Below are 15243 nucleotides of genomic sequence, written 5' to 3'. Positions count from 1 at the left end.
TATACAAAATTAAATCTTGAAGAGAAAAATAATGCAAATATCCTTGATGTTAAAATACCGAAAAAGAAACCATTCCCTTCAGGGTAAACCCAACTGCATTCAGGAGTAACAATAAAAAAAAAGTTTCATAGCTATCAGCAATGGGAGAGAGGTATACTTTAACCAGCTTCGATCAGTGACCAACAACATATGAAAAATATTTCTTAAATATCTGTAATGGGAGTGGAATATAATTTAGGCAGCAGAGGTCAGAGACAAATAATATTTGTCTACAATCTTCATCACACGTGAAACATCTATGCAAAACGACAACATAGAAGACCATTTTGCTTTTGAGATTCAATGACACGTAAAGAATTAAAGAAGTTTTAAATTGTGCTTGACAAAACCAAAATTAACATTTTCAAGATTCCTTACTGCGTTATTTGTACCCCTAACGACATGTTGTTCCATTATTCTAACTTTAAGTAATGTTTTTGCTCTGCAAAAAATATGAAGAGACATCCTGTGTAAAACATTTTCAATGACAATAAATTCATAAGCAGGGCACAACAATTCCACTTATTAGCGGTTTAGAAGTGAAATTAAATTTTAAATTGTGAGGAATTTTCTAAGTTTTTTTTAGGCTTTAAAACTGTTAACGTTCCTGACAAAAGTAATTATAAACTTATTTACATTGTTAGCATTCTAGTTATTAAAATGTGCTCAAGTTTAAATGCAATGTATTAATACATTGTCATATTTTTTTTTAATTTATATAATTATTGCTCTGTCCCAACTGCCAGTCTAGCATAAAAAATTACCTTGTGGGAGAAAATCATGTATGTTATGGTCATGGGGGATATAGTCATCATTTTTTCAAAGTTTTATATTTTTGAATATTCAGTTTTGTAGCTTTTTTCTAAAGTCAAACTCAAATTTTGCTTTATGAGGTGTTTGAGGTTCATATTCGAGCCTTCTCATATGTATTAATGGTGGCTAGGAATTTAAAGTTACCCTTTCAACGTGTTTGTCAAATAGGATGAATGACAATAACTTAAGGATATTAGGCAATACATACAGTTTATGACAATTATATATCTTTTTATTTTGTTCTAACATGACTTTTGACAAGATAATAATCGCCGTCGAAACAGTCAAAATTTCTCAATGACTAACAATATCAAAATGTTCACATTTATTTTGGAAATGAGAACAAAAATATTCAAAAACAATGCAAATACGAAAATGAATACTTTCAAAGTGATGAAAAGCTTAAGTTTTTATAAAACAAAGCAAATATGGACAAGTATTTTTAAATTGAACTTGGTACGAAATAACTATATGCAATGTGTGAACAAAAAGGGGCATATTTAATAACACTTATTACTTTTCTTGTGTATCCTTTATGTATAAAAAGTTGTCTTATCTAAGAAATAAATCAGCAGCATTGGTTTCTTCTAGCAGCACAACGGTGAGGTCCTCTTAGAGTCCATAATTGCCTATATATATATAATGTTGAGAGTGCTGCATAAGCAAACTTGATGACTTGTCCAGATTTTCTGTTTTACATGTTAGTAATTTCTCTATTTAAATTTTATATTGCACATATACCACATGCTTTAATTAATTGAATTCAATTGTTATACCTATTCGGCAGTTATGCGTATTAAAACTATTAAATTAATTGATCAAACAATAAGTGATCAAGTTTTAACTTTCAAAATCGCTTGATCAACAAAACTAATAGGCGCATCAACATGTTTAATTATACATATATTTTATTCGACTAGATGAGCTTCGATATAAAAAAATGATTATTTACATTATTCCATATTCTCAAAAATGGTTATGACAAGATAAAGAACGACAGTCTATTCTATTATATTTATTTTTGACTGGTTTACGTGCTTTTTCGATATCAGTTACTGCTAATTTGAAATCAAATTCAACTCAGATAGCGGAACAGCAATGCGCTTATTATTATTATTATTATTATTATTATTATTATTATTATCATTATTATTATTATTATTATTATTATTATTATTATTATTATTATTATTATTATTGTTATTATTTACGGAACATGAGCACTTGAGTATCTGTATCCAACTTAGGAATGGACAGTTAATTATCGACACTTTAAACGTAACACTGCAGACGATCTGGGTTCATCAAAGGTGTGAATCAAATCTGCATCATTGTGATCAATACTCCAACAATTTCCCCACTGATCTCACACTGCTCCAGAACTAGGTTTGAGATGAATACCATATGTAAGAAATTATTGTTCTGTTTCGAGATGTACTTTCTTTTCTAAGATCTGAAACTTCGTATCACGTTTCATGTTAAATATGGCAGGCATGGGCGGATTCATCCAGGGTGTGAGACAGATATAAATTTCCAAAATATACCCTTATGATGCAACGTAACCGGATACAACTTTGTGGAAAAAGACAATGAAAAATGTATCTCTATTTTTGTGTATCCCTATATATATATATATATATATATATATATATATATATATATATATATATATATATATATATATATATATATATATATATATATATATATATATATACCACTCAGGTGGGCTAGTGGTTATACTTGTTAGAACATCCGCCGCGAAGGTCACGGGTCCGAATTCCGGCTGAGTTATAGCAAAGACTTATAACAAATGGTATAACCAGCTGTCTCACAAGGCGCTCAGCATTAATATGTTAATTGTTGGACTTGTCGTTCTGGTGTCAGGTTAATGTGTTTAGGTAGGTTATCATTATACGTGTATACGGCATGAAATCCCTAACATATGCATCACTATAAACTGCCACACTATATACATCGTAGCCATATGACTGAAATTTGTTTAAATCTACGTTAAAACTACATATCACTCACACTCACTATCTCTCTTTTTTTGTCGGTAGGTCTGCTTTTTTGTTACGGTCTCCATCTGGATATAACTGTTCTGAATAGTACCCATTATATGTAAATGACTGACTACACGTTTTTCTCTTCATTATCTTAACATCAAAAATGTTAAGCAATAGTTCACATTAATGAATACTAGATCATGCAGTCACTTCATTGTATTTTGAACATACACACATCTGCCATTGCTAATGAACCCACTTTAAATTTGAATATAAGCTACGTTACTATATTAAGACCATATAATTTATTAAGCGGTTATATTTGATTTAAAAGCATTTGTACATTACAGAGATTTCAAATTACAGGATATAAACTACTGACAGAGTTTCAATACTTTTCAAGTAAATGAAGCACGTGTATTCTAGTGTGAAACTATATATGCAGTTATTAAGGGTTTTTGTTCATCAGCCACCTGCAAAATATGCTGTAATATTTGGATGCATATTGCTCTCAGCAAATTATATATTCAGTCCATATCTGACGTCATAACATGCTATTGCTAGTGTTTTATCAACAATACGACATGTTATCAACACTAGCATTATACGATCTCGTGAGATAAATGTATTTCATATTCAAAATTGCAATTTAATTAAAATAATTTGCTTTACGAGCTACGTAAAATGATTTGTTATATAGTGCCTGGTAGATTTGTTCATTCACATGAAAATTAAAGATTTTAAGGATTTGAAAGAGATGAGGTTGATTTAATTAAGTTACATGGGTAAAGCCACTTGGAGAATAACTCATATAGTCACCTTGGGGTTACTTTTTCTGAACAAACTAGTATTATATTATCAGTGACTTCATGTCTATACCACTTGTTATATATAATCTCACACGGATATATTGACCACATTCTCGTCTCACATTCATATCAGCCCACGTGGATGTCTGGACAACATTTCATATCATCTCAAACGGATGTCAGGAGCACCTTTCATACCATCCCACATGGAATTATAGACACTAGCAGTATAACGTCGCATGCATATCTCAACCACTGTCATGTTACCTCACATGGTTGTCTGTAGTATATGTCATCGTTTCACTTAGATGTCTCATCCCGTGCAGTTAAGTCTAATGTTGTTTAACTGTCAGTGAGTTTGCTTAACATACTCTATTGATTTTCTTCGAGAGAGCGAAAACAAATGCACTGGAAAAAAAATGCAAGCTTTCAAGTCGAGAATGCATAATGAAAAACGTATCCCTTTTATTTACATCTATGTTTGGAAGCAAATTTTCACCACATAGTTAAGGAATGTCTCAGTAAAATTATTTGTTCCAGAGGACTGTATCTGTATATATTAATGTTGTTAGTACTTTTTCTGTTAAAATTGGATTGGATATGAAATCAAATTTAGACAAATGTTTCCGCTTGTATAATATATTGAAATGTATTAATTGTACTGGTGATGGTAGTACTTGTGGAGGGTAGGGGATATGGAGTTCAGTTCGTAGAAAGTCTGATTCGCAGGATGTGCGTTCATGGAATGGCATGTAGGCTACATTCTCAAGTCATTTTATAGGCAATATTCAATAATGTGTTAAAACGGCCGTTAATCCACCCCACCCCAAACAATTGCTTTATATATATATATATATATATATATATATATATATATATATATATATATATATATATATATATATATAATTCTAGAGAGCGTAACACCAGAACAATTCTGCCAAAGAGTATAATGTAATCGATGTTAATAAGTTATGCATATTCATATCAAAAGAGATATATCCATGAACGTTGCACATTGTCTGTATATGGTTGTAAACAACGCGATGTCTAAAACCCAGTATACTTAAATACGACTGCTTTTCTAATAAATCAGAATGTTGCTAATATTTTGCTATCGAATTTAACAACTGAGCATGTTAGAATATTGTCAATCACCTATGACAAAACTTATTTTATACAAGTTTGGGAAATTTTGAATTCATCCACAAACTACTACATTTTGATTTTAGACTTAAGTATGTGGATCTTTGATTCAAACCATCCGAAGATATATGGAAGTCTTTCTTAAAACTATCTAGCAATATTTGTAGCAAGATTTATATTCATAAGCCCACTGTATCACAATACTGGTTTTGCAAAGGTTCCGACTACTTTAAAAAACAATGCCATATTGTAACTCACATCTGAATTCCAAGAAGGAAGAACACTTGTGCATATGTGACATAAAACGTGTCAGTAAGGTAACGGGCTTGCCAGCATTGAAAATAAGAGATTATATCATGTTAACAACGTACATATGCGAAAGGTTTTGCAGACAATATATCACCCTTATCATCGTCATAATGCGATCACCTTTTATTTCAAATGCAATATAATCAACCAAAGTACATCAATTTACTAATTTTTCCATATCCTTGCTTTTGTCTACTTATGAAGAAATATTACGAAAAAGAAATGATTATTGTAATGTCGTTTACACAAATCACATCCGCCCACACCCACTCACACAAACACATATAACGATTTACGCTCGCGTAAGGACATTTATGGGATGTGTGATTGAGTCTACACTTTCCCGCCAGATTTGTCATGTAACGCGCTGTCAAGGGCCAATATATTCAAAGCTTTCAATGACGCGTTCTGCCCAGCCAATCACAATACTCTCGATCCGGCTGTGGACAGAGGGATTCTCTTTAATAGGGAATGCGGCTTCAGTTGAGCCAATTTCCGTATGGGGTGCGGACGTGTTTCCTTTTATCTGTAGAAATTTTATCTCCGTTGTTATCGGCTCACTTTGTTATCTTCCTCATTTCGTGGAATTTGGACCGCCTCGAATCGTCCTGGAAGTTAAGTATTTACTTACATTAACTTGTTTCCGTTCCATAAATTCTGCTAACGTTTCTGTTATTATACATTAAGTCACACTCATACTGGGTGATTCCATATGTAAAAGATTGCAGTATCATTTGAAGTCAGAAATAGACGATATATTGCGTCCCGATTTTAATATTCGGCGCTATTCTAAAAGTGATATGCATGGGGTTGGGGGCAGAATAGTCGACGCAGTTATCCGGCTCGATCTGTCTGTCGTACGCAACATTAAACCAGAGAACCATAAAGTTAAACGTAGATATACTTCCCATCGTGCATAAATTCCTTTCACAAAGATAATAGCCTAAGAGGAATTGCAAAGAACTCCACGTTTGTTACAAGCTTCAGTAGCTCAAATGGTATAGCATTAGTGTGCCAAAATCTTGCACTTAAGTTCATATATCCAAATTAATTTATCTCCAAATTCGCGGTATATCCTTAGCTTGTCGGTTTGGTTGATTTATTCATCGGTCTGATATTGCAGCATATGTGCACCTTCCTAATACCAGGGTTCATACTGTCTTTGAATGTTTTTGACAGTTTGGGAAAATTGAGGTACCACTTTCAAGGACTTGAAAGTATGGGAAAATCCAGCTGATTACTCTGGGGTCTTTAAAAGCATTTGAAAATTAAATAAACCCAAGCATTTTAATTTCTTTCCATAATCACAAATAAAATTGTCCATTGTTGTTAGAATTAGATGTAGTCTAGTTTTTTCTGGTTTCTTTCTTTTGAAGACCCGTTCAGTTTCATTTCGTCATTAAACAATATTATATTATTTTGCATTCTTTGCTTTCTCGTATAACATAACTTGTATACAAAAAATGTTAGCCAACCTAGGTCTTGGAACTATATGTTTGTGGTATTTGAAAGTTGGGGAAAGTCTTTGAATTCGTCATTCTTAAATTCTGTATGAGCCCTGTGATACGCTTTTTTCTGTCTTTGTGTACCTTTGTTATGATGTGTCGATTATGGCCGAAAGGTTGTAACATATTGGAAGATTGCATTTTTTGTCATTGGTCGGTCGGAGGAGCCGTTTGTGGAATAATAACAAACATTTCCAACATGATGGTGTCATACTTTAATACTTTAGGATTGTTCGAACTTTGTCGCTCAATTTTCGGTCCTTTTGTTGTGCATAATTATGTTGGCAAGTGGTTTTTTGGTTTGTTTAGTTTGTTCAATACTCGGATTGACAATGTAAGTGCACTTTCTTGATTTGACCTTACTTGATTTTGTTAGGTCTTTTGTGGCTTTCTCGGGCTTAGCAGTATTTAGTTGGACCCTTTTCTATTAATTGGTTCCGTACCATTAGATTGGATGGCAGCCAGCTGTTCCGTACCGCTGGATTTTATGTTAGCATTCTGTTTCACAGTTGATTCGTATCACTGGCCTGTTTATTTACCAGTTGGTTCCGTACCACTGGATTATATGATTAGCAGTTGATTCCGTATCACTGGCCTGGGTGTTTACCAGTTCGTTCCGTACCACTGGATTTTGTGATTGCCAGTTCGTTCCGTACCACTCGATTTTTTGATTACCAGTTGATTCCATATCACTGGCCTGGGTGTTTACCAGTTAGTTCCGTACCACTGGATTGTGTGATTACCAGATGATTCCGTATTACTGGCCTGTGTGTTTACCAGTTGGTTCCGTAACACTGGATTGTATGATTACCATTTGATTCCGTATCAGTGGCATGTGTGCTTACCAGTTGATTCCTTACATTTTACGGTTGCTGCGGGTTTCATGCTTGGCGTAATTTTGTCCCACACCTCACTACTTGACACTTGATTAGTCATTCATGCTTTCTTCTTTCACCACTTCGCTCCTCCATTTTAATGGGTATTGTGTTTCCAAGCTCGTTTAGGCCCACTGACCTGTAATTGTTCTGTTGATACTGGTGATGTTGCATTCCGCACCTTAAAACAATGATCCATAATTTTCATAACGTTCACATTTTGTTCTTTTCTTCATTTTTTCATTCTTATTATTACCACGTTTGTGCCTCTTCTTACTACAGTGAACAGTGGTATTCATAACATTACAATAAAGGTTATTCATTTGCAACGATTGTTACGTGGTAATACACGAAAATGTATGTAAATAACTTTTTCTGGCATTCGTTACAGCATGCCCCTTACATAGAGGGCTGCGTTGCAAATGACAGTGAATAGAGCCAGACAATCAAGGTACAAAATCCAAGAGGCGGTGAATAGGCCCATAAAGAAGGCACCATTGTCAACGCCAACGGCCGCCAACCTTCATCCTGGATCAACCAGGGAAGGGGCTTGGCTGGACCCCAATCTTCTTAATGTTATAACTCAAGAGGTCTCCGACAGACTTACCACCTAAGTGACACAGGAGATCCATGACAAATATGATCAGCTGGTAGCTATGCGCAGGCCGACCACGGAAAATGGTCCACAAACTGGGTCTCAACTTGGACCCTCCGTAGCAACAGACAACAAATCAGCAGCATCCATGGTCTCCCGCACCATAGTGGAAACCAAGGCTTCACTTACAGGTACACCGATGGATACAGGCAACGTTGTCCAAATCGTTTCTGCCTCCGGGGGGCATTCACAATCAAAATTTGTAAGCTCGTCGTTCACACCATCAAATCTAATCCCTGATAAAGTTAAGGCAAACAAATGGGCGGACTCATACATAGGTCTTTCTACCCTCATGAATAACTCGCTGGATGATAGTTTCAAATTTCAGTTAGATACGCACAGTAATGGCCCTGAACGTAGCATTGTTCCAAAAATTAGAAACGTCCACATTACAGTAGGACAGTGGATTCTCGCTACATGTATAAACCAGCTGGGTAGGAGTGTTTTATGGCAAAAACAGACATATAAAATGCTTCCATATTCTTCATATTTGTCCCATGCTATATGATTGTTTTGGCTTTTGTGGTGGAACATGTATTGTTTTGACAAATGCTTACCAATGGGTTAAAGTTCCAATTGCAAGATATTTGAGACCTTTTTCATTTATCTTCAATGCGAACACAAAGTTATCTATAACATACATGACATATGTTTTAGATAAGTTTTGATACTATATGCAACTCGTGTCCAATGCCATCAGAAGATCGATCTCTTCCTGACTGTATGTGCCACACTGGCGTTACTATGGCTGCGGATAAAACATTTCCCCCGTCAACAACCATGACGTAAGTCTGATACGAATTGGATTCCGTGAGAATGGAGGTTCGCCTTCCCACGGACAGATTAGAAAAATGTAATAAACTCGTACATTTATATCTTGCTTAAAATAAAATTAATCTCATGAAGTTCTAATCCATCATATGTACTCTCGATTTTTCTTGCGCATTTGTTTTGCCGGGACAAGCTTTTCTCGGGCGACTCATCAACTTGACAATTGACATCGCTAAACCACATTAGATTAACAAAAGAGGTAAAGGAAGATTTAAGGGCCTGGCAAACCTTTTAACTGGTTTTAACGGTATATTATTATTATTATTATTGCCTGACATTTGGCTGACCTCCGACACGTTGGACTTGTACACAGATGATCCTGCCTCAGTCGGATACAGTGCCATCCTGGTCACACACTATTTTTATGGCATCTGTGATCGACATGGGCATATCAGAATATAACGCTTCTAGAATTCTACCCCATCGTTCTGGCAGTTGTTGTCTAGGGAGAACACTTATCCAATAAATGTATCTATTTCCACACTGACAATCAAGCCTTAGTTGAAACAATAGACAAACCATCCTCTAATGACAAAAAAATCATGTATTTCATTCGCAAATTTGTACTCTTGCCTTAAATTAAATATCTTGGTCAGCGCATAACATATACTTGGTAAGCGGACTTGGACGCTATATAAAGAGTTCACATCTGACAATTTGACAGTGGTCTCTCTATCAGTTTAAAATATAAATATTGCCCTTTCAGATGCATTTAAGAAATGCAAAAGTTTAGGCAAAATGGTCTCAGCTTTGTAACCCTTTAATCACTTTTTCTAAGATCGCCATTCCGTCTTGTGCTAATTCATCTTTCAGGTCTCGTGAATTTCACAGACTTAGAACCATGGGCATCGACCGTGCTTTGCTGGGATATCATTCACTCGACCCGGACTAATCTGTGTCTACCTGCCTTTTCGACCGGTAGGAGCGTACGGGGGTACTCTAACAGCTCCGGAAGAACAACAGCGCATTCCAGGAAGTACGCGCCTCCGTTTTAAAGTTTCTTCTCAATCCTCCATACATGCTGGATATATCCAACTACCGGGCAGTATGAGGGTGCTCTACTGCCCTGGCGATACAGAATTCATCGGTTTATTTTTGATCAACATTTATCTTTTCTTTGATGCTGCACATTTTTGTTCGTTGCCCCACCCTCCTTTTTGTGACTGCCAGAAATACAGCAAGCTCTATTTGCTGTATTTCTGTTTATGGCGGTTGCAGCCTCAAAAAATGTCTGTATTATATGCTTTGTCTCATTGTTCAATTTCTTAACATGTTGACGCTATAGACTTTGTCCACTCTAGAAAAATTAATGAAACCGCAGAGGAATTCTTTGGCACTATGCCTCCCACTTATATGAAACTTTATGATATCAAAATTAACATTGACACAACCAAAAAAAGAACCACTAGAAGATGTTGTAAGTGGAATTGCTAACATTGTTAACAAAATTAGTCTGATTAAAATCCCACCCGGAGTAACTCCCGGGCATGGTGTCAATATCGTATACACAGTATGATCTTGATTCGCAACATGGTCAGCGCAGAACAATAATATCAAACATACCGCAACAGTCACTGTTGTGTGCAGCTTGTCTGTATTCATTGCTGCAAAGTTTGAGATATTTACAACATATCCTTGAAGGCAATTCACCGACAAGTTTTCTGGAGCTGTGACTATCATATTAAATAGCGGAACCCGAATACATATTTATACTGGAAACAGCCGATAAGAAATTAACCGCAACATCTTACCGGTGGTGTTTGGTACTTGTAGCAGAAACACCTCAAATGGTCACTGCGTACAATACTACTTGATGTTCAGCAATATAGATACGATCAAGTACGTGAATGGCAGTCAACACGTGCACAATAAAAGTAAAAAATACAAGCGGCGTGTAATCGCGCTGGATGTGTTAGTTTATTCAATACCCGCGTTAGTTGCATCCACCGGAGTATTATTATTAGCGTTAACGCCAGTAACAACTGCAGTAGCAATAGCAATATGTTTCATCATCAGCGGCAATCGCAGGTACTTTTAATATTATCGCGAAAAAGATATCCAGGTGCACGAGCACGAAATTACACGACGCGGTTACACGATTAAATACAGCAGCAGCAACATACTCAAAATTAGCGTCGCTGATATCATCAAGCCTCAACGATGAAAAGATATCAGATTCCGAATTCGCGCTAATGGTTAATACATGCGATGAAGTCCACCATTTGAAAACAACGAACATGAATAATGACATATTTACTGCAGCAGATAGCCGAAGTTACAATTCCGGCAAGGACCACAATGATAACAGTAAGCTCAACTAAGCATGAATTCAGTATTAATTTTCCAACAGCAATTGCGGTGAGCGAAATTGCGCTAGCACAATTACGAGGATATCACAGCTATCCAAATATCAGATCAAAATCATTTGGTGTATTACCAGCGAATAATTCGTTTTGTGTTTGGAAATAAAAGTAAACATGATGGTAAACCCGACTGAAACGTTGTTGGAATACCAATCGGATGTTATCACCTCGATGAAATGAAAGAGGAATTACAACGTTGAAAAAACCACCGGGAAGGAATCCAAAATAGCAATAACCGCTCATGAACCAACGCTGTCATTTGCGATTGAGATAAACTCTCCCGACTATGCCGTGGATATCTATGAGAGTTCGATCAGAACTGTGTTAGGATGGCCTGAAATTCCACCGCCGACAATACCAATACCACCTGAACCCAAACAGTCTGATTATACCACGGACAAGTAATCATACCACGATGTTAACCTGTCATACAAACTACATTTGCTTAATATAACAGGCGTAACTTTGGGTAGTAAGTTTTACTTCAGTGATAAAGACCGCGAAAAATGGTATGTTATTTATGAGCAAGATCACAGAGGAGGAAATAAAGCTTTTGTTTTTCGCCTAGATGAAATTATTGAACATTTTAAAATCATTAATCAAGAACATACAACACGACAAGAAAAACTACGGCAAAGTTTCCAAGAACATGCTTTTGATATAACAAGTTCACAAAGTGAAATCATTAAACACATTGAAATATTAAATCAGCTTGTATCCGACATGGACTATATTAACCAACGAGTAATTCAGGCAGCAATTGATTACACCGACGACATGATTCGCATTAAACAACGATTTTAACTGCATACACAATAAAGGAATCTGAATTGCCAAATTATAAAATATCCGGGTATAGCGCAGACGAACTGAAAAAATTCACCACCAAAATCATCGATGAGTTCTTCGTTGATATACTTGCACGGTACAAAAGCACTACCACAATAACAATCCACAAGGGCAAGGACGACATGTATCCACGGAAATCGTAAATATAACTTATGTGGTCGCGGTCAATCTTGTGTGTGATGTAATTGATGGGAGCTACAACACCGACATAACAATATCAAATCAAGCGCAGCAAGGATTTATTCTTTATTCATTCACACCGAAAGAATCACCCGGATTTCTGATTGTACAATAACCGATCAATCTGGTCTATCTACGATCTCATAATTGTGTGTTATCAATAATACATTTCAAACTAACAGACCAATAATTGGGCCACTTGCTGGATTTAATGAATGAAACGGCAAATATTAATTTATTTGTGAAATCCTGAGAATTTTCATCGCAAAAAAATAATTATCCGTCCCCGTAGAAAAAAATCAAGGATAAAGTTAACGAGACGGATTGACATATACTCTTCGGATTTCACAAGAAATTTATTTTTTACTGAAAATCTGTCGAATTTCTTAATTCTGAAGGTTAATAAGGCAGACAAACTCGTGTAAATGTTGGTGATATCAACATTAAGATTACTCAAAAACAAAGTAACAATCATGCTCTGCTATACCTTAAGGAAGGCAAGATAATAACATAAAACGGAAGACTGAACAAAATTAAATGTGCATTACGGGGAAAATAAACTACCATAATTATAGAGTTGCTAAAAAAATGTATATTACATGTTTTCTTCCTAGAAGATGTAAACCATGTACAGCTCTAGACATAAATCGAATGAGTATTTATCGGGACTGTCAAGTGATACAAGCCATACTTTTCTATGCAAAATGGGGCTTTAATGAGTGATTTGGTTGGCAATTTAGGCTAACTTGTTATATTGACAAATTTGTAAGTCATCAATAATTAAAATATTTGTTGACAGCAACGTTAATCACACACATTAATCTAAAGATAAAGTAGCAACCATAGAAAGGCAACGTAGAGTAAGCTTGTAACAGTTGCAAAACATGTATTAAATCATTACAATATACAGATTTACTTCAATGAATATTCAGTCGACACTAAACACAACCCCCAAAAATTCACTTCATCCTAAAATATTTATTTTTCTTCCAAGGAATGAATGTCTGAATATATCAAATACATTATAAATTAATCCAAAATGAATACATTATGTTGCATTTAGGATTTCCAAATGAATCACCTGTATTTGTATATCCATGCTAGGTAAGCATGTTACGGTGCAGACTGACAACATTATGAAGACATCATATGTATATATATATATATACACACATAACAAGACATTATAAAAGATTATCAATTTTTAATTTAGTGTTGGATAAATTGTTCCCTTAATTTTCTGTTGAATCGAAAAAAGTCCAGTATTATGAAACGTAATTTGAGAGAACCGACTATGTTCTAGATGAGATTTGTATAATTTTATCTTCACCGTTGGTATATTGTTTTGTTGTTGATATTCTTCTTCTTCTTATGGGCATAATGTCATGTTTTAGCACAAAATAGGAAATATAAGGCAGCCTGTATAACTGGCTGCGAAGAACCCAGTAGAAACCCTATGTAGAACCAACAACCCATGAGATACTACTGGCAAGCTTGCTCATATATTTATATTAACTGAGTCAAATAATTGTTCCCACGCAGAGGTGAGATGGCAATGATATGGAAAGGTGAGAACGTTATACGATTTGGTCATTCGTTGCTTCTCTTCTTTTCTTCTAGCCCCAATATTTTATTAACACATATATGTTGCTGCAAGTTGTGTCCAAATACAAATAACTTATACCCTGATATGTCATCTTACAATTCACTTGCACATCAAGGTGTGTAATGTTTGTTCTACTGATTGAGCCAAACAATCTGCAAACAATCGCATATTCCCTCACATTATGAACTGGCAGATCTGGGTCTATGAAGATGGACATGAAAATGAATACATACAGCATTTCAGTGCTTCATGTTATTTATTTATTTTTACTGTCAAAATGGTTTGGGACTGGAAACAAAACGGACATTAATATTAGACATTTTAATAACGCTGCTTATTCATGGCATATGTTTCATCGAATTTACACATTCATGTGATCATTTCATCTTATTTTATGTGTGTCTCGACATAAGTTAAACTTGCAACACGAAAAATAATTATGTTTTGATTTAGTGAAATATACTATTATATGAAAATAGCATTTACTTTTAGACATGGAAATTATATAGTCAGACAAATATTTCACTCACCACATTTGATTTCTCATCTAAGTAACGTATCCTTGTCAATATGCTGAAAACTAATTTTGCCGCACTGATAAGTGGGATAGTTTTGTGGTCACTCATTGCATAACAGTTTATAAAATATAATAAAGCGAGTTATTATATCATGTTATGTTGATTCCAAGCCTACCGTTTTCTCATGAAAATACTGTTCTTATGACACAAACATGAATGTGGCTAACGCTGCGGCGACCCTGCGAAATGAATCCTGAAGAGCATGTTTCATCATTTGTTCTTGGAATATGCATAGCATAGAAACTAAAAGTTCATTTTCATTTCAGATGTCAGTACTAAAGATGTTTCACGTGCAAACACAAAACAGTATATACTTTAACTTGAATTAATTACAATGTTTTTGAACTACATAAAATGCATCTGGCATTAACACTGAAACACCCCCAATACATAAAAAATTCATACTTAATGTAGATTCAAACCTAGTTTTGCGGAATAATTGCCGTTTTCACCTTGCCTGTACACTTTTAAATTTATACTCCACAAAGGATGATGTTCTTAACTAACTTTCTGTTAGTTTCAATGTGTAAATTTCAACGTGTAAACAACTCTCTCTCTCTGTTATATATATATATATATATATATGTATGTGTGTGTGTGTGTGTCTGTGTGTCTGTGTGTGTGTGAATATGTGTCTGTGTGTATCCTAGGAAAACTTTTTATCTGCCACATATGG

Source organism: Sinohyriopsis cumingii, chromosome 14 (assembly GCF_028554795.1).
Source record: "Sinohyriopsis cumingii isolate HCF-2022 chromosome 14, ASM2855479v2, whole genome shotgun sequence".
NCBI lineage: Eukaryota > Metazoa > Mollusca > Bivalvia > Unionida > Unionidae > Sinohyriopsis > Sinohyriopsis cumingii.
Note: the sequence above shows the minus strand (reverse complement) of the source record.